We start from the raw sequence: 21,320 nt of genomic DNA on the forward strand, positions 1-21,320 counted from the left end.
GCTCGGGGTGTGAGACGCGCACGCTTTCGCGCTCCGTCTCACACTCTCACGCCACCCAGACGAGTCTCACGCCAAAACGAGACGACAATCTCAGCAGCACCCCACCCCCCCTACCTGTCAAACACCCACCCCCCCTGCTTTCTGCTGAAGTCCATATCTGTGTCGTCTATGTTCAGTATAAAATATGTTCACTACATTGCAGGAAATCTGGAAACACATTTTTACTAATGAAACTGTTTATTCTTATTGTTTAAATACTTAATGTCCGTATTAATAGGGTGGTTTCGTGAAAATGTTCTTATTTGAAAAGTCGTAACGCTATTCTTGAATGAACTGTCCTTGCATGTCTTACTGTTGAATGTGCAGTGTTGATAATGGCTGTACAGTGTGGATAATGGTGGGTAATGAGTACTGGCATTATCATGCATTTGAGAATAGAATCCATCTACCCCACCCCCACCCCCCCAACACCCCCATGTCTTAATCCTCAAAGGTACGGATTAGAAAAGAAGTCTCACTGCCGGACAATATTAATTCATATTTAAGTATCCTGACCAGAATAAGGGAAGGGAACTTTAGCGCTACCCGACTGCAGCTAACGCTTCTCCGTTAGAGGGGGTGTTTCTCACTGTGGCACACAGGCAGTGTTATGCTAGCGGTGCGAATGATCCTAAACGAGCAGTCACGTTAGCTGTACTGAGCAGTCAAAGGAGCAGCGACAAGGAACACAGCGCAAAGCTCAAACACGACACAACGGAGCGAAAGACTCCCTCCCAAATGCTCTCTGCTCCCTGTGTTTTCATGGTGACAAGCTTTGAGACAACAGGTGACCTCCCCCCACCCCCCACCCCCAGGATTGCTAATAGACTGAGGATGCAGAGCCTGCAGACTGCCCAATCAGACCCACTGGTTGTCTGAGAGTCCAGGAGTCCAGGTCTCTGCACGCAACTCGCACAACAAGTCACTCACAGACCAATCAGAGCACCGGAACTCTCACACACCAATCAGAGCGCCAGACGAGTGCGGCAGGAGGTGCTATCCTGCTGAGAGGATCATTTGTCTTCATCCCATAGTCTTGGGATGGGGGGGGGGGTACTTTACCCTCCTCTCCTCACATTAGCTTTCTTGCAGCAGTGTGCCCCCGCAGTCAGAAAGCAGTCACCAGGACAGCTCTCAATGCAGAGTCAGCCCAGAGTGGCTGTGTTCAGCTCGGTAAACCTGTCTGCCTGCCTGTCTACACAGGTGCGTACATCTACTCCAACATCACAGCTAGACGTTGAGGTTAAATAAAGGGCAAGGGTCTGAAATCTCAAACCGATCTTCATTCCCACATCACTTTGCAAGAAGCATTTTTGCAATTGCTGTTCCCTGACCCCAGCCCTTTCCCCATCCTGTGGATAATTGCATTAAATTGTTCCCATTGAACCAGTGCTTGAAACTGGCTGGAACGGACCCGTTTGCCATCTGGAGACTTCTATGTTTTGAACTTTTTCTCGCATTCCACTACTTCTTATAAGCTCTATATTGCACAGTATGTGTGCACCCTTGAGGTTCTCTTTCTCTCATTTCCAATTTACATAACATTCACTGTATTCTGGTCCATAACAAATATTTCAAGTGAGCCCGGCCATTAGCATTTCATGTACCTGGACTTCATTACCCAGACTGCACCTCATTATTTTACGTAGTTTAAGACATGTGTAGGTTCGCCCTGTCATTCTCTCTTTCCCGCTCCAACATTACTGTTTTCTTGCCCCAACAGCATTTCTGTAAATATTGGCAGCTGCAATAGAACCCGTTTTTTCAACATGCTAGCTTGGCTCAGAAACAAGAGGTTGCAGAGTAGACCGGTATGACATAACATCCGGGATGTCTTTGTTTTGCTCATATTAGTAGCGATATTTATTTATAAACAATTTTCTACTCCCTTTCATTGCTTTTCAGCAGGAACTGGAGTGGTGTAGTTGCGGGGCAGGGGGGGCGGGAGGAGGGGGGGGGGGGACACAGGCACCAGGGAACAGACAGATCTCCTGCAGTGAAAATTACGGGTATTAGTGCAAGGCGTTTAAACACACGCTGCTTTTTTAATCAGACTAGCAGGTCAAGTTTAACCGTACAGCTCTGGGAGGAAAGTCTGGGAGGCAAAATGAGGACACACTGCTGCAGTTAAGCATCATGTGTAATGCCAATTGACACAGTTTTATCATACATGATCTTTGCCATTTTTCTCCCTCTTTAATTTTTCCATGACAGTACAAAAATAAAAATTGAGCTATACAATTTTTAGGCATTACAGGAAACCAGACTTATTTTTCATTCATTTCTTTTAAATATTTAATCTCAAATTAAATAATTTAACTGATAAATTAATTAAACATGTTTGCCTTTTAGAGAATATGAAACTATAAAGCCAAATTATCATTAAACCTGTCGATGAAAATGTTTAAAAAATGGCTTTTCTCTGGACCAGCAGCCTCAGATATTATGAAATTACAGTAAATTATTAAACAGGTTACATTCTCCTTGTTTTTCTCCCCAGCATCTCTGAGGTACAGAGGACAGGCTGCAGACTTACTCAGCGTTGTTATGTAAAGTTAAATAACCCGGGACAGATGGCCCAAGTCTCCTGAGGATGTAGACTGAGGGGAGAAGAGTCGGCTCTCGCTGCTCTGATCCTGGTGCCTGGACATCCCCCACCCACCTGAGATAATCACACCCCTCTACAACGTCACGACAGTCAGGATCACAGCAAGCAGTTCGTGCCCCCCCCCCCCCCCCCCCAACTCAGTTCCATTTGCAAAGTAGCCAAAGCCAACAATGAAATAACCATTGGTCTATGGGCATGTTTTACATTTTACAAGTCTTCATGAATGTAGGACCCCCACACACACACCCCCCCACCGCCAGGTCAACACTCACAGTAAACATCACAGCCTCCCATTGCCGTGTGACATCAAAACCTCTGAGCGGCGTTCTGTGTGCGGAGGCATTACTGTGACCCCCGATGCTTTACCCAACCCCCCACCCCCCACCCCCAGCTGTGATTGATTCTGAGTGTGTGCAGCTGTTACAGATGAAAGGGAGGTGTCAGAGCGCTCGGCTGGGTTCATCTCTGTCCCGTTGGATGGCTTTGTGTTTATTTGTGCTGGGGGTCTGGGGCAGCAGGGTAGCGTAATGGGTAAAGACCTGATCTTGTAGCCTAAAGGTCACAGGTTCAATTCCCTGGTAGGATACTATCGTTGTACCCTTGTGCCCTGTACTTGCATTGGTTCAGTGTATCTCCAGCCGCATAATTGCAAGCTATGCAAAGTGCTGAGTAAGGCACTCTGGTTATGAGCCTCTGCTAATTGACTGTAATGTAATGTAACGGATGGGTTTTTCTCTCTCTCCTGCTGATTTTTTTTTGGATGTGCTGGAGATGCGGTCTCTCTCTCTCTCTCTCTCTGCTGGTGGAGCGATAATGTGCGTGGGAGGTGAATAGTGTGACCAGTGTGCTGTTCTTCTGATGCCAGGAACCTCGGGGAGAGAAACCTGATTGAGTTTCAGACTAACTGCAGGTCGTCTCCCTTTTGAGGAATGCATTGAACGTTCTTTCATTTTCAGTTCTCATTCAGCACTTTTTAAAAATTATTTCAGTAGCCAGAAAAATCTGCTAGTTTAGCTTTATAATGAAAATCATTATCACTATCACTATCACTGTCGCCATCAGCATCATCATCATCATCATCATCATCATAACCATAAAAACATACACACTCTGAATAGCTTTCAAATTAAATTCATCCACTCCCAGATTTGATAGAGTAATTTTCCAGAATATTCTGGACTGACAGCTCACTAGCTCTCCAGTGCTCTCCGCTCATCAGCATGACCTCACAGCTTATCAGCATGACCTCACCGCTCATCTCCATGACCTCACAGCTCTGTGACATGACCTCACCCCTCATCAGCATGACCTCATAGCTGATAATCATGACCTCACAGCTCATCACCATGACCTCACAGCTCAGTGACATGACCTCACCCCTCCTCAGCATGACCTCACAGCTGATAATCATGACCTCACCCCTCATCAGCATGACCTCACAGCTCAGTGACACAACCACCACCGGTAAATTCTGCATTCTGCAAGAGTCTGGACCAGCAGATACACAAATCCACTATGTGTGTGTGTGTGTGTGTGTAAAGTATGTGTGTGTGCATGTGTGTGTACAGTATTTGTATGTGTGTGTGTGTGTAAATTTCTTCTTCCTGAAGTTTTGTGTAGAAGTTTACTTCCTCCCTCCTTTGGAGGAGTCCTCAAACACACAGATCCCTCAGGAGTGAAACGAGTCCCACAAATGCACAATTCCTCAGGGAGAGCTTCTTGTGTTCTGGCTTTGTTTCAGCATTCTGCGGATTCTCTCCCTGCTTGTGTGTGTGTGTGTGTGTGTGTGTTTGTGTTTATATGTGTGTGTGTGTGTGTGTGTGTGTGTATCTATGTGTGTTTGTTGTTAAGTCTGACTTGAGCACAGTCAATCTATGATGTGCAGCGTATGTGAACTGTTTTAATAAATATCCCAGTGTATACATACTATATATTGTTTGTTAAAAATATAAATAAAAATGTACTTTCCTTTGTTCCCAAAAACAAGCCCAAGTGTGCAGTCAGTGCAGGTGTGAGAAAACACCCGGGTGTACAAATCAAATCTGGGAGATTAAACCTCATACTGAACCCCCACCCCCCCCCCGCCCACCAGTGCTCAGCTCCCTCTCCCAATCAGGCTGCCGCGGAGGTGCTGCTACGTGATTAATGCTCATTATTAGCCTGGAGATCTCCTCACGGTAATACATCACTGAAATGCTGCCTTCCCGAAGAGACATTTAAATCCCAGTTCATTCATTCACTCATTCATTCACTTTGATGAGGGGAGCTATAGTTCACCCCCCCCCCAAGCACCACCTGCATGCATGCTGACCTCAGCACTCATGCATCAAATTGCATCACATCACAGTGTTTCACATTACGTGGCAGCTGGCAAGCACAGGGCTACTGTTAAAGGGACAGTGCGCTTTTTAACAATTGGCCCAAACTGTTTTTATCTGTGTGATGAAGGATATGTCAAATATTGACAGAAGCTTCTGATGACATTCAGGCTTTACAATGCCTGGTATAAGGGCATTTACGGGTTCGCAAAGGAAATACACTTTAAGGAACTCCAGAGCAGTTTGTAAAGGGACTTTGTGCTTCCAGAGGCTGTACTTATGAACAGATTAATTTTGCACACGTTCAACCACTGAAGGCGTAACCTCCCAGGAAAGACTGTGCAAACTGCTTTGCAGTGACTTGAAGTTTACATGCCTGAGATCAGGAACCCACAAATGTCCCCCGGGCCACTGTGAAGCAAGGCCATCAGAACCTCGGGTAAATGTCTCAAATACCCTCCACCACACAGAGAGGCCGCCTGGGCCGGTTGGGGACATACATTCGAAACTGAAATAATATCCAGAAACCCCAGAGTGAACTGCCGTCCCAGAAAGACTACCAGCATTGTACGTGGATGAAAGGGAGATTAGGAGCCTGCATTTCACACAACAAAAACCAAAACATGAACACACTCAAAGCCAGGCATGGAGTCATGGATCTGGATTCATCAGTGTACCCCTAATGAGTGAGACTGCAAACCAACTCTCAACTGTCTGCCATGGTACCCACTAGTGTGCTTGCATGCAGCTTTCCAAAATTATGAATAGTTTCCAAGACATGTACTGTTACTCGACTAAAATTTCCAATGGAGATTGAATGCTCTGCATCTTCTGTTCGTGGACCAAGCTGCACAAAACTTGCTGCATAGCTTCACTGGAACAAGATCTAAGTCAAAATAAGTTAGTTGGAAATTTACCCAAAGTTGGCATAGCGTATAATATAATGGCTCATAAATCCAAGGGGGTGAGGCCAATCCTTAAACTCACTATGGTTGCCCGGTACTCCAGTTGGACCTGATATGTCAAATTTATTACCTGCCAACTGCCTAACTGTGTGAGCTGATGCAGAGCTATCACACTATCACATTTCCTTCAGAAAATATACCCCTCTGGTTATATCTGATGCATTTTATCACAGAACGTGTTAATGAGTGCCTCCAGATTATTTCCAGGGTGTTAGAAATGACAGCCGTGTCTGCATTTACCAACATAAAAGTGCCATTCCTTTTTATAAACACAGGAAAGCCAGCCTTATCCGTTTGTATTTTTCATTCAGCATGTATGCAAACCTCAAAAAAAGGACTGATTCCTAACAGCAAAAGAAAAAAATAAAACTGGCATTTTATTTTCAGCGATGCTCTTTCCCACTGCTGTCCCGCCATCAGTGATCTGAAAGGAACTCCAGCCGGCTACATTCACAGGAAGCTACGCGGCGCGGCGCTCGCGTTTGAGCCAAGCTAATTTAAATCATAAAAATTTACAATCCTCTTATCTGCTGTGCTGGGTGGCTCCCATTTCACTGCCGTGACAAAATGGCCGCACATTTTGGCCCTCAACAAAGAAGGATCGGCTGGATGGGTTTCAGAGGTGCGCGATGAATGTCTCTCGCATTTGGCTGGGGATCCGTGTTTTTTCGGGCTTTATTCAACCGTCCCGCGCGGTCCTGGCTCAGCGCTAACCCTCCCCAGCCATGGGGATCAGTGATCACACATCGCTGGCTGCTCCCTGCGAGTGTCTGCATAAAATGCGCTGATATAAATTCAAATTAAAATATGATCGTAACTTAGCCTTAACCTTGTAAAAGTCACTTTGGTTAAAATCATCTGCCAAATGAGTAAATTATTCATTTAAAATTGCAATGTGCCTTTTTGTAGCATCTTTATGTTGTTGTAGTTTAGGATAATACTCAATAAAAACTCTCACATGAGCATCTGTTACTGAAAATCACTGCTGATGCCAGACACCTCTCTCTCTCTCTCTCTCATCGACACACACACACACACACCCGCACACATGCACAGGCACACGCGCACACACACACATCTTTCTTTTACTTTTAAATCTTTGAACTGAACAAGACGAGATTAGAAATTAGAAGAGGGGAATTATAAAATGTACACTTCCAGAAGTTAAAAGGTTATATATGAGATATTTCTGAGCAAATATTTCTGGGACAACATGTAAGACTCTGAAGACTGAAGGACTGGATGACATTTTGATGTCTCCATTAGACTGCTGTGAAGAAAGCTCATAGATAAATGATAAATTATATTTGTTACACGCCTTTAGCAATAGCACCCCTCCTGGTGTCAGCAACAGCCAATGGGCTACAGATACATGCACTGCATTTGCATCCTCATCCATCAATCAATCAATCAAACTTTATTTATATAGCACAAGTCATACATCAAATGCAACTCCAAGTGCTGAACATAAAAAGTGGAAATAAGAGTAGTCAGGAACCCAGTGTGTGATTGATACTGTTGCCTGCTGTTGCATGACACTGATCTAATTTAGTCTTTGAAAGCATGGAGTTGTCATACAGAGCGATAACCCGATGCTCATAATGTGGATATCAATAACTTTGTTTCCAGTGGCATGAATTTATGTGACTTCATAACATTGATTCCTGTTTTTTTTCCAAGTGCTTAACAGGAAAAATCATTGCATGTACAGAGAAGAAAGTTATCAGCTTTATGAAAATCTAGATAGCAGTGAGTCATCATTTTTCAAAATATAAAATTGACAAAATATACAAAAAGGCAAATAGACTATGAATTAAATTTGCACATTGCAAATGTTTGATTAGGTCCTTAGGTCCTTGCTAACCACTAGTGATTTCTTAGATCATGATAACATTTTTCCTGTCAGAAAGCCATAGACACCAGAGCATATAATTAACGGTAACAAATTAGTAAAAACATTTTGCTAGTGCCAGAGGCCAGCACAGGATTGGCCACAGTGAGGGAGAGGTTCAGCGTGGACAGGAGAAAAGACAGCACCATGACAACTCAAGGGCCTAAGTGAATTAAGAAATTAGAAGGCGTCTTTAAAAAACAAACACAGGAAAATAGTTAAATATTTAGAACGACACACACACATGCTCAAAGAAAGGAAGGAAGGAGAGGGCATTTGGAACTTCGCTCCTCTCTTTAAATGGCTGTAGAAGTGCCTCGGTGCGCTCCTAAGGGAGATTGATGGCAGTTGAGTTTTATGAGCTGTGGAAGGTGTGGCTGTAGGGGAAGCCTCCAGGGCCGAGAGCACGCTTACCTTTCGGCTCCGAACAAAATGTCTCTTCGCAGGAAGCCGCCACTCCTCACAGCGGGTTCAAGGGGATGTCTCCATTCCACGTGTCAGCTCCAACAACAACAACAAAAAAAAGCCAAAAAAAAAACAAGAAAAGAAAACCGGATGATTCTTCAGGAGCTCAGGAAAATGTTACATAAGATTATTTGAAGCTTGTGACATTTGAAGCTGGCACTTTCAGACCTAAATTGGTCCTTTTTACTCACCACAGCATTCTATTTATGATATTTAATTATATTCAGTGATATCTATCCTCATAGGTATTTGATACTTTGAAAGGTACATTAATTATGATTATTTATTTTAACTGATAACATATTACATCATATCCACGGATTTTGTGGAGACTCTCACACACACACACAGTCTAGGGCACAGGCAAACCGTTAGCACCTGAGACTGTCAGTGGTGTCATATAAATGGAAAAAAGAACTACAAAACCCATGGTGCAGCAGTGCACGATTGAAGCCGCATGACTCGTTTCTCCCATGTGCTCGATTGGCCGGAATGAATGGAGAAAGCTCAGGAATGGACGATTAAGTTACTCCCTTTATTTGCAATGCTAATATCCTCAAAGCCTCAGGCCTCACACCTAAAGAATGCTAAAACGAAATGCAAGCCAGCCAGAGCCTCATTATTTACACCCCGCGGAATGCACCTCACGCCCACTGTTTCAATTCATAAATGTAGCCAGCAGCTCTAATTTCTCGCCTAAATTGATTTGTACACTGGGGGCAATTACACTCATTGCTAATCAAGGTAATGCACATATTATTCTTCAATGGTTACCAGCAAAATAAAAATAAAAATTAAAAACATGCCATATGGAATCTGCATATATTTTATGGGGTAAATCTGCAGGATGCAGTTAAGATGTCATTGCATATGCGATGCTGTTGATGTAATCCACTATTATTGTCAAATTGTTGTTGTATTTTTTTTTTTTTGTTTAACTTTATCAGTATCAGTATTACAGTTTTGTGTTATTTCATGTTGTTGTAATTGTCGTTGTGCTTTGTTTACTGAAAATGTAAATAAATAAAAAATGATCACAAAAGAAATAATCTGCACATATTTTTATAAAATATTTTCTATCATAGATATTTATGGAAGTATTTTAATTTCTTTGTTTTTCTCAGCAAGTATGGTTTTGGTTTATGTTCTTGTGATGCACAACACGAAGGCAGTAAGTATATATATATATATATATATATATATATAATTTTTTTTTTAAGTAAATGAAACTCAAAACTTTTTTCCCCTAAAACTTGAGAATTCTGCAGTTTATTGAAGCAGAACAAGTGCCTGGCAGTCAGGCAGCGTGCTCTTCATTCCGCACCACCTCAGGGGATTCAATACCTGGGAGAGCTGCAGGACCTTGGACAGCATCGGCCACACTCACAAGACGGCTGCAGGACCTTGGACAGCGTCCGGTCCCCACTCACAGGCAGCATAGCAGCTGTGGCTCATTGTCAGTCACAGTGGCTGCTACCAATTTCCTAATTACTTTGGTTATATAAAGGCACAGCTCCCTAGCCCTGGTAGACATTTGACTTCAGTTTTTTTTTGTTGCAGCGGTTGCTGATTGAGGAGGCGTCTGAGCTTTCATTCTCCCTTTGTTATTGCTGTTTTGATTCAGTTATTTTGTTGGTATTTCTGCTTTTTTGAATTTGGTTTCATATGCTACGTCTTAGGCGTTTTAGACAGCAGGCTTTAACGCTCAAATTGGATTTGTTTTTCAAATCCAGTCTCGACTGTCGGAAAAAATTACAAGTTGCCAGATCACCTTATTGTGCTTGGACAAGGTTACTTATTTCTGACATGAAATGAAGATGTAAGTCAGCGATGTTGCGTGATGGGCAGAAAAGCACTCGAGAGAGAAAAGAGAAATCCGATTTGACATGAATGTGGTCCAACTCGGATTTTCAAATGTCTGATTGCAAGTGATTATTTGCCATTTAGACTTCAAGGAAAAGATCAGCTGCATGTGGAAAAAAAATGTTATTTGAGTCCCTTCAAACTGCCAGTCCAAGCAAAGCCCATGTGCTTTATTCAGACCTCTCAAAGGGGAGGGAATGAAAGGCACTAAGACGAAATGTGATTTTTTTATTTTTTTCTCCCCTTTCTCATCCGCTCTTTCGCCAATGACCACTCCCAGTGCTGTGTGCCTCCGCAGAGTTTGGGATGAAAATTGTGAAGGATGGATGGATTTTGGTTGATGGAGGAGCCCCCCTCTTTGACCCCCCCCCCTCGCCCGAAATGTGACAGGACACAGTAACGAACCATGTGCTCAATCAGCAGCTCATTTAAACAGTGATTTTATCTTTTTTTTTTAAGCTGAAAAAATTCTGTTAATCAATGTTGTGAATTAGTGAACAACCATGAGGGATTTTATTCAGTCACATTTAGTACTTAATTAAGCATTATATGTATACTAATGCACTCTGAAATACAGAGTGACTGACAGAACCACGCTAATTAATTTAGGGTTTTTGGTAAAGGCCATTTTTTGGTTGGATTCTTGCTTGGTCAGGATTTCCATTGTAACTGGGGTCATTGACTCAAGGTGCAAACATAAACAAGGAAACAGGAAAATCTGGGTAAATGTTGTGAAAAGTTTACTAATATTCTAAGAAAAACTGATTTAAAAAAGTCAAACAGCACATACTAAAATGAGTTACATTTGTACTCTTTGTTCCCCATTCTCAGACATCTTGTCACAAAACATGAAGTTAAACACTGAGACTGGCTGAATGCTATTATACACTAAATGTGTGTGTGTGCCTGTGCACATGTGCACATGTGCATGTGTATGTGTGTGCGTGTGCAAGTGCATGCATGTGTGTGCAAGTGCATGCATGTGCATGTGAACATGTGTGCATGTTTATGCGTGTGAGCGCATGTGCATCCGTGCACGTGTGCACGTGTGTTTCAGCTCTCTGATGTGTCTGTGTGAGAATGAACTGGCTCAGCTCCTCAGCTTCTGTGATTCATTCACACAGCATATTGAGCAGGCGCTAAATTAGCGTATCACGTTCATTTTTTAAAAAAGCATCTGCTTCATTTTTAGCAGCCAATTACTGCAAATAAATCCTTCCTGTCACACGTCCAATGCAAATTATTTTCCCTCTGCTTGATCAATGATGTCATTTCCACCTCACATGTGCCTCATGCACCCCATGTTATGAGCGCATGCTAAATTGGAACCCCACCAATCTGACAACTGGTAATACTTTGGGTACTTTGACCACCCTGGTTCAGGTGCCCCACAGCCAGTGGAGAGGCAGACTGTGGAACAGCTGTGGAGTGAATTAGGGCCTTTGGATGTAGCTGCCAGTGTGAAGCTGTAGGTGTTGGCAGTGCTTGAAGTGAGTCAGTACTCAACGGTATGCGGTACTGGCACGTCTACACTTCGCATTTTGCAGTACCGCAAGTTTTTCTTGCACGCCGGCATTTATTTGCAGTCTGCCAAGTATGTGACCCTGCACTGAGGCCTCTCCAGCCCAATGTCCAGAAGACATCCCTTGTTTTAGGGGAGCACAGCCAAAGAGGATGACCTACCCTTTTCTGCTTCTCCTCAAGTTCTCACAAAATCCATGCTGTAGTCTCAAAAATCATGCATGCAGTGCATCCCAGAGTCATGCATGCAGTGGGCTCCAAAATCATGCATGCAGTGCATCCCAAAGTCATGCATGCAGTGCACTCCAAATTCATGCATTGCAGTAGGTTCCAAAATCATACATGCAGTAAGTATCAACATCATGCATGCAATACGCTTCAAAATCATGCATGCTGTATGCTCCAAAATCATGTATGCAGAATTCTCCACACCTTCTCATGGTAGCGTTCAGAGGCTTGTTTATCAGTAATTGTGACTGAAACTTACAAAAAAAATATATATAGTTAAATATATTGTCTTTAAGACTAGACTAGGAGGAATTCAAATAATACAGTATGGTGTGAATCATAACACTGAACTCTATAAGCAAGGCAAAAAGTGAACAGAAATTGAGAAATTGAATTAAAGATTAAAATAACAAAGGAGTTATTTTAATGCTGAAAACCCTCATATCTCATCAGCCTTGTGCAGACACATCGCATTGATGTTATCTACGCATTCGTTTAAAAGGGGAGTTTTCTCCAGCTCACCGTGCTCCGGCACTCCAAGTGCACTCCGACTTATTTAAATTCCCAACGAGGAGCACCAAGGTCAAGCGGGAAAACGGTAATCGGAATGACAACATATAAAATTGCTTTTCTGGATCATTGTCCTCTTTTGTCAGTTTGCGAAGAATTTCCTCAGCTGTCAGCTCGGATTAATTATATTCCCGGGGTCCAGAAGGCAGACACTGACACTGCGGCAGCTTCGCAAAGTTTATTAAGCCGGGAGGAAATTTAATTTCAATCTACTCCGATTTTGAACGACACTCTTTGTTTTTTGGACTGCATTTCTTTCACCTGGAACTGTGAATAAGACAGGGGTTAGGCGGGGTGTAAAGTATGAGCGTAAATCGCAAATGTGTATCACAAAGGAAAATCAGCAGCAAGGTCGAGGGAAGGGAACTCGGAGGTTCTGAATTAATTTATTGCTGTTGACAAAATCTCTCTAAAATAGAGATTATTTGTGAGGCATAAAAAATTCATAAGAGAACTAAATGACTTTGCAGCATTAAAGATTTTCGATACTACCGTCGAGAAATTCCCATGTGTTTCTTTCTAAGTAAATAAAGAAAGATTTGTGCCCAGCGAACTGCCTGAAAGCAACAAAGAGAACAGAGAGTGTTGCATCTGAGGCATTAATAAACTGTATAAATCCTTTGACGAAAAATTACAAAAATAGTATACAAACACACACACACGCACACACAAACCCAAACATGACTTAAATTTGGCTCTCCTGTTATTCAGATTGATTGGACATCAAATCTGAATCGAATCAAATCTTTTAAGGTGATTGGTTTTCTTAGGAAGTTCTCTGAGAGCCAATAATTTGTATCCCCAAATTTGTAAATGAGCAAGAGGCTTAATCATATTACAGCAATGGCAAACTTCCTTTGGCTCATCACTGTGTGGTGATGCCGATTTGCACACAGCCCTGTTCCACTGTGAGGCTCATCACTGTGTGTGTGTGTATGCGTGTGTGCGTGCTTGTGTGTGTGTGTGTGCGCATCCTTGCATGTGTGTGTGTACATGCTTGCATTTGTATATGTGTGTTTGCATGCATGGGTGTGCACGTGTGCTTGTGTGCCTGCTTGTGTCTGCATGTGTGTGTGTGCGTGTGGGTCTGTGTGTACATGCTGATATGCTGTGTATGATGCGTGTGCGTGTTGTGTCTGCATGTGTGTGTGTGTGCGTGTGGGTCTGTGTGTACATGCTTGCATGTGTATATGCGTGTGTGCATGCATGGGCGTGTGTGCGTGTTTGTGTCTGCATGTGTGTGTGTGCGTGTGGGTCTGTGTGTACATGCTTGCATGTGTATATGCGTGTGTGCATGCATGGGCGTGCGTGCGTGTTTGTGCGCCTGCTTGTGTCTGCATGTGTGTGTGTGCGTGTGGGTCTGTGTGTACATGCTTGCATGTGTATATGCGTGTGTGCATGCATGGGCGTGCGTGTGTGTTTGTGCGCCTGCTTGTGTCTGCATGTGTGTGTGTGCATGGGACGTTGTTTGCACTGCTTGAGGGAATGGTGTGGCAGCGTGGCATGGTGTTTTGTGTCTGTTCTGGAGACCTACCTTGGTGTCGTAAATGTGTGTGTGTCTCTTGGTCTTGCTTTTTCATGACGGGACACGGGGCTTTATGTTCAGGGGTGCTGGGCAACATGTGCAAGCACAGCAATATCAGAGCTCTCTTCACTGGTTGGTGTTTTTGTTCTGTTTGCGAGACAAAAATATGAGGAAATATTTATTTTATAAATTGTTGGTGTCCATCATGGCTTGCTCTTTTCACTGAAGAAACAGAGGCTTTATGTTCAGGAAGAAAAGTAGCTGACAAACACTAGAGCAAGCACAGTCATATATCAAAAAGAGCTCTCTTTCAACCTGGTTTGGTGTTTTATCTGTACTAAATGTTGTGCACAGCACAAAAATATGAGAAAAAAAATATTTATTTTTTATTAAATTCTTTCTTAACGAGCTTTAATTAACTTGTTATTTGACTTTCAGAATCAATGTAGCGCACCATAATTGGGTTTTAGGAAGCCAATGAGTCCTCTTTTCAAAATGAACAAAACTAATTGTGATGTCAGTGGAAAGACAAATGGTGGCATTTATTCGGAACAGAAAATTAAGGGCAGACGCTGATTCTATCAGGGCCATTGTTTCTGTGAATATTCCGGCATTCTCCGATATGCCTCTTAGTGCACGGCTTGTCAGCACGCACACAGGCAGAATAAAATATCACTGTCAATCTGTCAATCTGTCAACTGGGCAAGGGTACATTGTCAAACCCAAGATGTAACAACAGCCCACACGTCCATCATTTAACAACCTGTCTCTTCTGTACGGGGGTGGGGGTGCGCACTGAATCTTTACTGTACATTATTTTGTGGGGGGGGGAAGGACAGCCGAATGGTCACCACCACTCCCTCCCCTGCTGCGCCTGTTTGCCAATAAAGCGCTCTGCTTTCCTGTGTCCCGCTACCCCCGCCTGCGCAGCTCTGCCGCGCCGAACCGGCCCTGCGGATTGGACGCCTTCGATTTCTCAGTCCCGCGATCGAGCGACAAACGGCCCGGGAAAGTCCACCTCGTTCTCTCGAGTCCTCGACTAGCGCAACGTATTCCGAGAGAGAGAGAGCGTTCGACGCGTTTATATAGGTCACCTGGACGTGCAAATGCAGTCTTTCTCTACAACAGCAACCAAAGCATTACCAAGTTATTTCAAAAACAGACATCTATCCAGATTCCTACTCATTCCATTTTTCGCGGGAAGCTTTGCTGTGTTAGTGTCGGGCACCTGAACCGGAATGTTTGAAGCGGAGATTAGTGTAAATCCACGGATCTTCGAATAAACAGAGGCGCAGTAATCTGCACGGGTCTAATTGGTGCTTTCTTGGCGTTGTCTGCTCAGTAGCCACAGGTCCCACTAGCAGACTGTAGGGCTAGGGGAGGCTTCCTCCTCCGCTCAATAACGCCTCATTACTCCGTATTGGTTTCCTGCGTGCAGGAAAACGGGGACCGTTCTGTGTGCGGAAGGCGGAGGATCCGTTTATTTACGCTGCTGCGCGGCGCGCCGTCCGCGTGCTGAGCCTTAGTGACGGACCGCGCTCCCCGCCCGAACCCGCTTCGCGCGTGTCCCCTGGCAACGGGTCTCTGTTTAGACCGCCGGCGAGCGAAGCCAGGCGCTACGCGAGCCGACGTGACGTGCGAACCGCTCGCTCGCTCACTCGACTGCAAACGCCGCTCTGCGATACGAAAAGCCCTTCTTTTCCACAGAGCGTAAGAAATGTTTTTTTATTTATTTATTTTTAGTTTTTTTTGACTTGGCACGGTTTAATTGTACCTTATTGAACCTGTGTTTTGTAGTTGTCCAATGACCATGATGTGCGCTTTTGTACGTCGCTTTGGATAAAGCGTCTGATAAATAAATGTGACGTAAACGTAATGTTATTCAAAGTGTTGCAGAACGGCGTGTGGGGGCTTAGTTGGGAGAATGACAGCTCTTACGGCCTGGGAGGGACGTGGCTCTTTATCGTGATGCGCAGGCACATTCCACCGGTTGCCTATGGCGACGTTAACACGACGCAGCGTTCAGAATGATGCTCTTAAATCCTGCGCTCCACACTCAACACGCATACAGAACACGCTGCGATCTCTGCTCTGAACACACACACTTTCTGTTCTGAATACACACACTCTCAAAACATCCTGAGTAAATTCAGCCCCGGACTCAAATGTTACTGGATATTCATTTGAAACTGAGAATCTCGCTGTGTACACACACACACATTCTCTCACACACACTGAATGAGCTTCCCCTCACACCTCTAGTGACATTGACTTGCGTTCCTCTTTCTATTCTTTTGGTACATATCAGTCCTTTCCAGTCTTTTCTGGAGGTTTTCATTTCATTACTAGGCCCGTCCAATCACAGCGAATCTCTTCTGCAAATAAGAAAAGGAGCACAGAGCAGTTTGCACTTCCTCAGTAAAAACCATCTGCCGATTGCGTTCACACTGGAGTTCGCAGTTGCAGCTGCAGGTTGCCGCAGTCACCCCATCAACAAGAGGAGCTACTGTCGCGCAATATACTTTCCCCCACGCCGCCTACCCTCCTAGGGCACACAGCAGCCAATCAGGCGCTGTCCTGTGGGGTTCCCGCCCCTTAATCAGCACCAGCCTGATCACGCTTTTGATTCCGGACCGTGGGAGTCCCATTAATCAACGCCGGCCGTCTGCCTGTTGGTACTCCTCAGTTCTTCTGAGTTTCCCTCCAGGAAGCGCGTACGCCTTACAGTTAACTTTCTTTATTTGAGCTATACTGCTGGCAGCGTCTTTGATTTCCTATAACGGTAGTGGACTTATGGGGGTAGCGGTAGTCGAATTGGAGTTTTTGTAGAATTATTTGTGGGCGTGTGTTATCAGCAGCGGTGAACCGTAGTAGAATCATTGAAGTAGCCCTGCTGTAGTTGCAATTTTTTACATAACACATAATACATACAGTATGCTATTTTCCACATTCTATTTCCTCATGAAAGAGAAAGAGAGAGAGAGAGAGAGTAGAGAGGAGAAAGACAGAGGGGGAGAGAGAGAATCACACTTTGCTCTGGCTCTTGCAGTGTTTGGGAGTTTCTGTTTACACCCGGGTATTGCATCAGATTGAGGTTTTTCATGATTTGGTCATGTTTGCCTGTTTGGTATTACACTTTGACTCCCTTTGAAGAAAGCATTGGAGAATAATAATGGAATCCTTAAAACGTGGGGCATTTATTTAATATACAGTATATGAGTAATTTCTATGATTGTGCATTTTTACAGTATATATCTATTAAATCTATTGAGCATGTGGAGCTGTACCTTGTGGTTGTTTCTCCAAAAACACAGCAGTATAGTTATTGCTAGCTGTGACTGCAGCAGGCATTAGGGGCTCTGATTTAGGAAGAATCATGACCTCGCCCTCCCTCCCCCGCCGCCCTTACCTTTCTCTCTGTAAATATCCTGTCGCCGGGTTCTGTCTGACTCTATTTATTTAATCTTTTCACTTGAAATTTAGTCTATGCTGTTCTGGAGCGGTGTGCGCATCATTTCGTCTGTTCCAGCGGGCTGCTGTTTGGCGAGGTCAGATGCGCCGCATGACCCGCCGGACAGAAGGCATCTCATTTTCGGGGTACGCCGTCACCCCTTTAACCTCTCGGGGCTTGTCGTGTCGGTGTTTATCATCGCCATGATAACCATGCTGTAGAAGCGCAGGTGTCATAGGAAGCATATATTAAGTGGCAGTCGGTGGACTTGTTTAGAGCATGCCGTGGGACGCTTACCTCTTAAAGACTAAAACATTAAAAGGAACTACACCTTTTTTTAAAGACTGTTAATACCGAAAGGTAGACTGACAGATGATATGTGTTGGATTCATATGCAATGTTACACGTAAGCTATTAATTAGCACATCTGCAGATATTAGTATCTTCCACAACTTGGTTTCATTTCCAGAGCTATGAATCCCATGTGAACTGAGATGTGAAAAAAAAGATGTAAGAAAATTTTCTATTTAAAAAAAAAAAAAACTATTCAAGTTTTTTGTGAGCATAATTTCCAGCTAATGGAGAACCTTTGTTTTGGGTCTTGGCAGGAGACAGAATCAAGAGGCTCCTGGAGTCGGTAATGAGCTTTAAATACTGAACAAACTTGCATCCAACATGAAAATCTTGTGGTAAATCCTGTCAGAACTCCAAGCCAAAACTTTTGTTAAAGATTAATATGCCTTTATGAGTAATTATTCATTATTCCCAGCGGAATGAAGGATTGAAACTGCTTTCCAGAGTGCTGTGGCCTTCTGAGACGGCTTCCTAATTCAGAGGTATAGATTCTAGCTTTTGTTTATAGGAGATAGGTGAGATGAATAAAATCAATAACTGAGGCAAATTAGTGTGTCCCAAAAACAAACAGCAAAGAGCATTAAACAGTTACTCCTGACAGAAGAAGGAGGAGAGCTGAGTCTCAGGAATGTGTAATAAAGAACGTTTAATAGGGCAGTAAAAAGAGGGGCTCATTAGAATCACTAGCTCGTTGTGTTTCGGTACAACGCAGGTCGCGGTTTGAGCCAAATTACTGCCACCCTCAATCTCCACCTCAGACTGCTTTCCGGGAAGTCAAATAAAACGCGAAGAGGGCAAAGCTCGCTGTTTCGCCAGCGCTTCGTTTTGAGAAGCTCAGAGGCTCTCGCGAAGCGCCGGGGACGTATGCAGATTCGCCGACGCAAATCACAGCCGCGGGTCCCCGCGTGGCAGGTTTAATCCGACGACTCCGTGTCCGCGTAAACGGCGAGGTCAAGGAAATGAATATGATCTGTATCTGAGCTGATGGCGCTCTAGATCTCCCTCTTCTTCACAGCCGTAAAGTTTTATTGATTCAGAATTTATGAAGGGGTTCTGATGTGGAGAAGGGGGAAGGACCGCAGGACTGCTCTCATATCTCACTCCCACGCTAGCGTCTGACTGCCGGGGCTGGAAGGGCTCGACAAAAATAGAAACGTGTAGGAGTGCTGCGTGTGCGTGTGAGTGTGTGTGTGCGTGCGCGTGCGTGTGTGTGTTTGAGCATAGGCGCACACGTGTATGTGTGTGTACTCCCTATTCTGCTTTGTGTGTGTGTTTGTGTGTGTGTTCACTCCATATTCTGTTTTGAGTGTGTGTGTAGGTGTGTGTGCCTTAGTGTGTGTGTGTGTGTGTGTGTAGGTGTGTGTGCATGTGGGTGGTGTGGGGGTTTACATCTTTCTACTCTTTCCTGCCCCCCTCCCCCTCACCCCACATCACTCGCTCTGCTGAGTCCGGGGTGTTTTGAATAATATGCATCCATCTCTTTTTCATTTAATTTCTTTGTGAAGCCCCCTGTCTCTTCTGCCAAACTCCATTATGTCCGGCATCGTCCAAGACAGTCAGTTCATTTCCAAATAAAATGAGTATATAGTGTCGCTGTCCTATGCATAAACAGTATTGGGTTTCCATTGATTTATTTTCAAATCCCACGGGTCCATCTTAAGGTAGAAAGCACAGATGTCTTCCTAGGTCCCGTTTCCTCATTTGTGTCTGTGAGGCTTCTTTTTTTTTCTTCTCCCCTCTCATCTTGATTTCATATCCAAGGGCGCCACATCTTAAATGAATCAGCTGCGTCCCTCCCCGCCAAAGTTTCGCTATTTTTATCACGCCCCTTCGCTTTGTTTCTCATTAGCTCAGGTCAGACGCGAAAGGCCTTCTCGGACGGGAAAACGAATCCCGCCGCCGTTTCCACGACGAAGCTTTTTCGGCGAAGACGAGAAAAAAAAAAAAAAAGCTATTTGCTTTGCTGTTAATTACTGCGGGTTTCAATACATGAAATTCCGGCTGTGCTTATGTGCTTGATGACTGAAATCTACCTTTAATGGGTCTGGCCATCTGTGTTTTTTATGGGTCCCACTGGGCCCCTGTGGCACACCTCATAACATAAGAGGGACTTACAGCCGCCGTAACCTTTCCGGAGATGTAAAAAATGGGGCAGCTGTATGAGAAGCTTGTTTCCTAAGTACTGGACAGCGGGGAAGGGGGGATAGACGTGATAGGGGGGAGGGGGGGAGGGGGGTAGCTGATAGCGGTGCCGCACTTCAGTTCCGTGGAGTTAATTATAGTACATTTAGCGGGGCATTTTGCTGTGCTTCTGCTCACTAGCGAAGCGCTAACACGGACGGGGAGAGCAAACAAGAGCTCGGCTCATTACGCTGAGGGACGGGGAGCTGGACTCTGGGAGCTGAAACCACGGGGGGGAGCTTTCAGATCTCAAAAATGAGAATGAGGCGGGGGGGGCTGGGGGCAACGGCATAGATATCACTCTGCGCAGTATGTGTGGGGTGAGTTTAAATGAGTTAGCACTTTAGGAAAGGGCAGCTTCATGTAGTTAAGCTGAACAGTACATACTTGCAAGCATTTGTGTGTCACCCGGCTTGCACTAATGGAGACTTCATATTTTAGAACGTTCTAGAACAGTCACGCTCTGCGGAACACAAATTGTGTAAGAGCAGTGAAATTCAGGGCCTAATCTGCCTGGCTCCTCGCAACGTGGGTAAAGAGCCAATCAGGACTGCTCTCACTATGAGGGTCAGGGAGCAGAGTCCCACCACTGGCTGAGCTTTGGGCTCATAATTTTGTTTTGAGTGGTAAACAAGTGTTTAAAAAGTGTTCCTCCTGAAAAATGTGTAAGTGCAATCTTGACCTTTCAGAAAATTATGGGCAAAAATAAACTTTTAATACAGTGCATCTCGCCCCTCTGTGTGACATACACACACACACACACACACACCCAAACTAATGCATACACACACACACACACACACACACACAAATATACACACGCAAACACACGCACACACACACAAACAAATTCACACACACACACGCACACACGCACACGCACTCAGGGCTTCATTGAGGAGGCATCTTGCTCTGATGTCCCATAATTACCAAGTTTTTTCTTAATTTGTTTTGTTTTCCTTGTTTGACTTTCTCTCACACTCATTGTCTATAAAAGCTCTTCAGATTAAACCCGGTCGTTAATTTAATTATCCTGTTTTTTTTTTTGTTGTTATACAGTGGTAATCAAACCATGTACAGCCGCCATTAGAAAACGCTGTTGTTCAATCAATCACTGCAACATGGCTGCTTATCTTCCGTGTCCTGGAACGCATTCGTAATAACGCCTCCCATTGTATCGTCATTAGAGTCGCACGCCTGTAATCAATCTCGGTGAAATTCCGATGGTGTTTGTTGGGGTGGCGGCATGGACTCTGCATATCAATGCGTTTAAAGTGCTCCCTCTCCACAGCTCAGAAAGCAATATAGTTGCCCTCCATTTTAATTTCATCAGCTGAGTCC

Source organism: Anguilla rostrata, chromosome 5 (assembly GCF_018555375.3).
Source record: "Anguilla rostrata isolate EN2019 chromosome 5, ASM1855537v3, whole genome shotgun sequence".
NCBI classification, from domain to species: domain Eukaryota; kingdom Metazoa; phylum Chordata; class Actinopteri; order Anguilliformes; family Anguillidae; genus Anguilla; species Anguilla rostrata.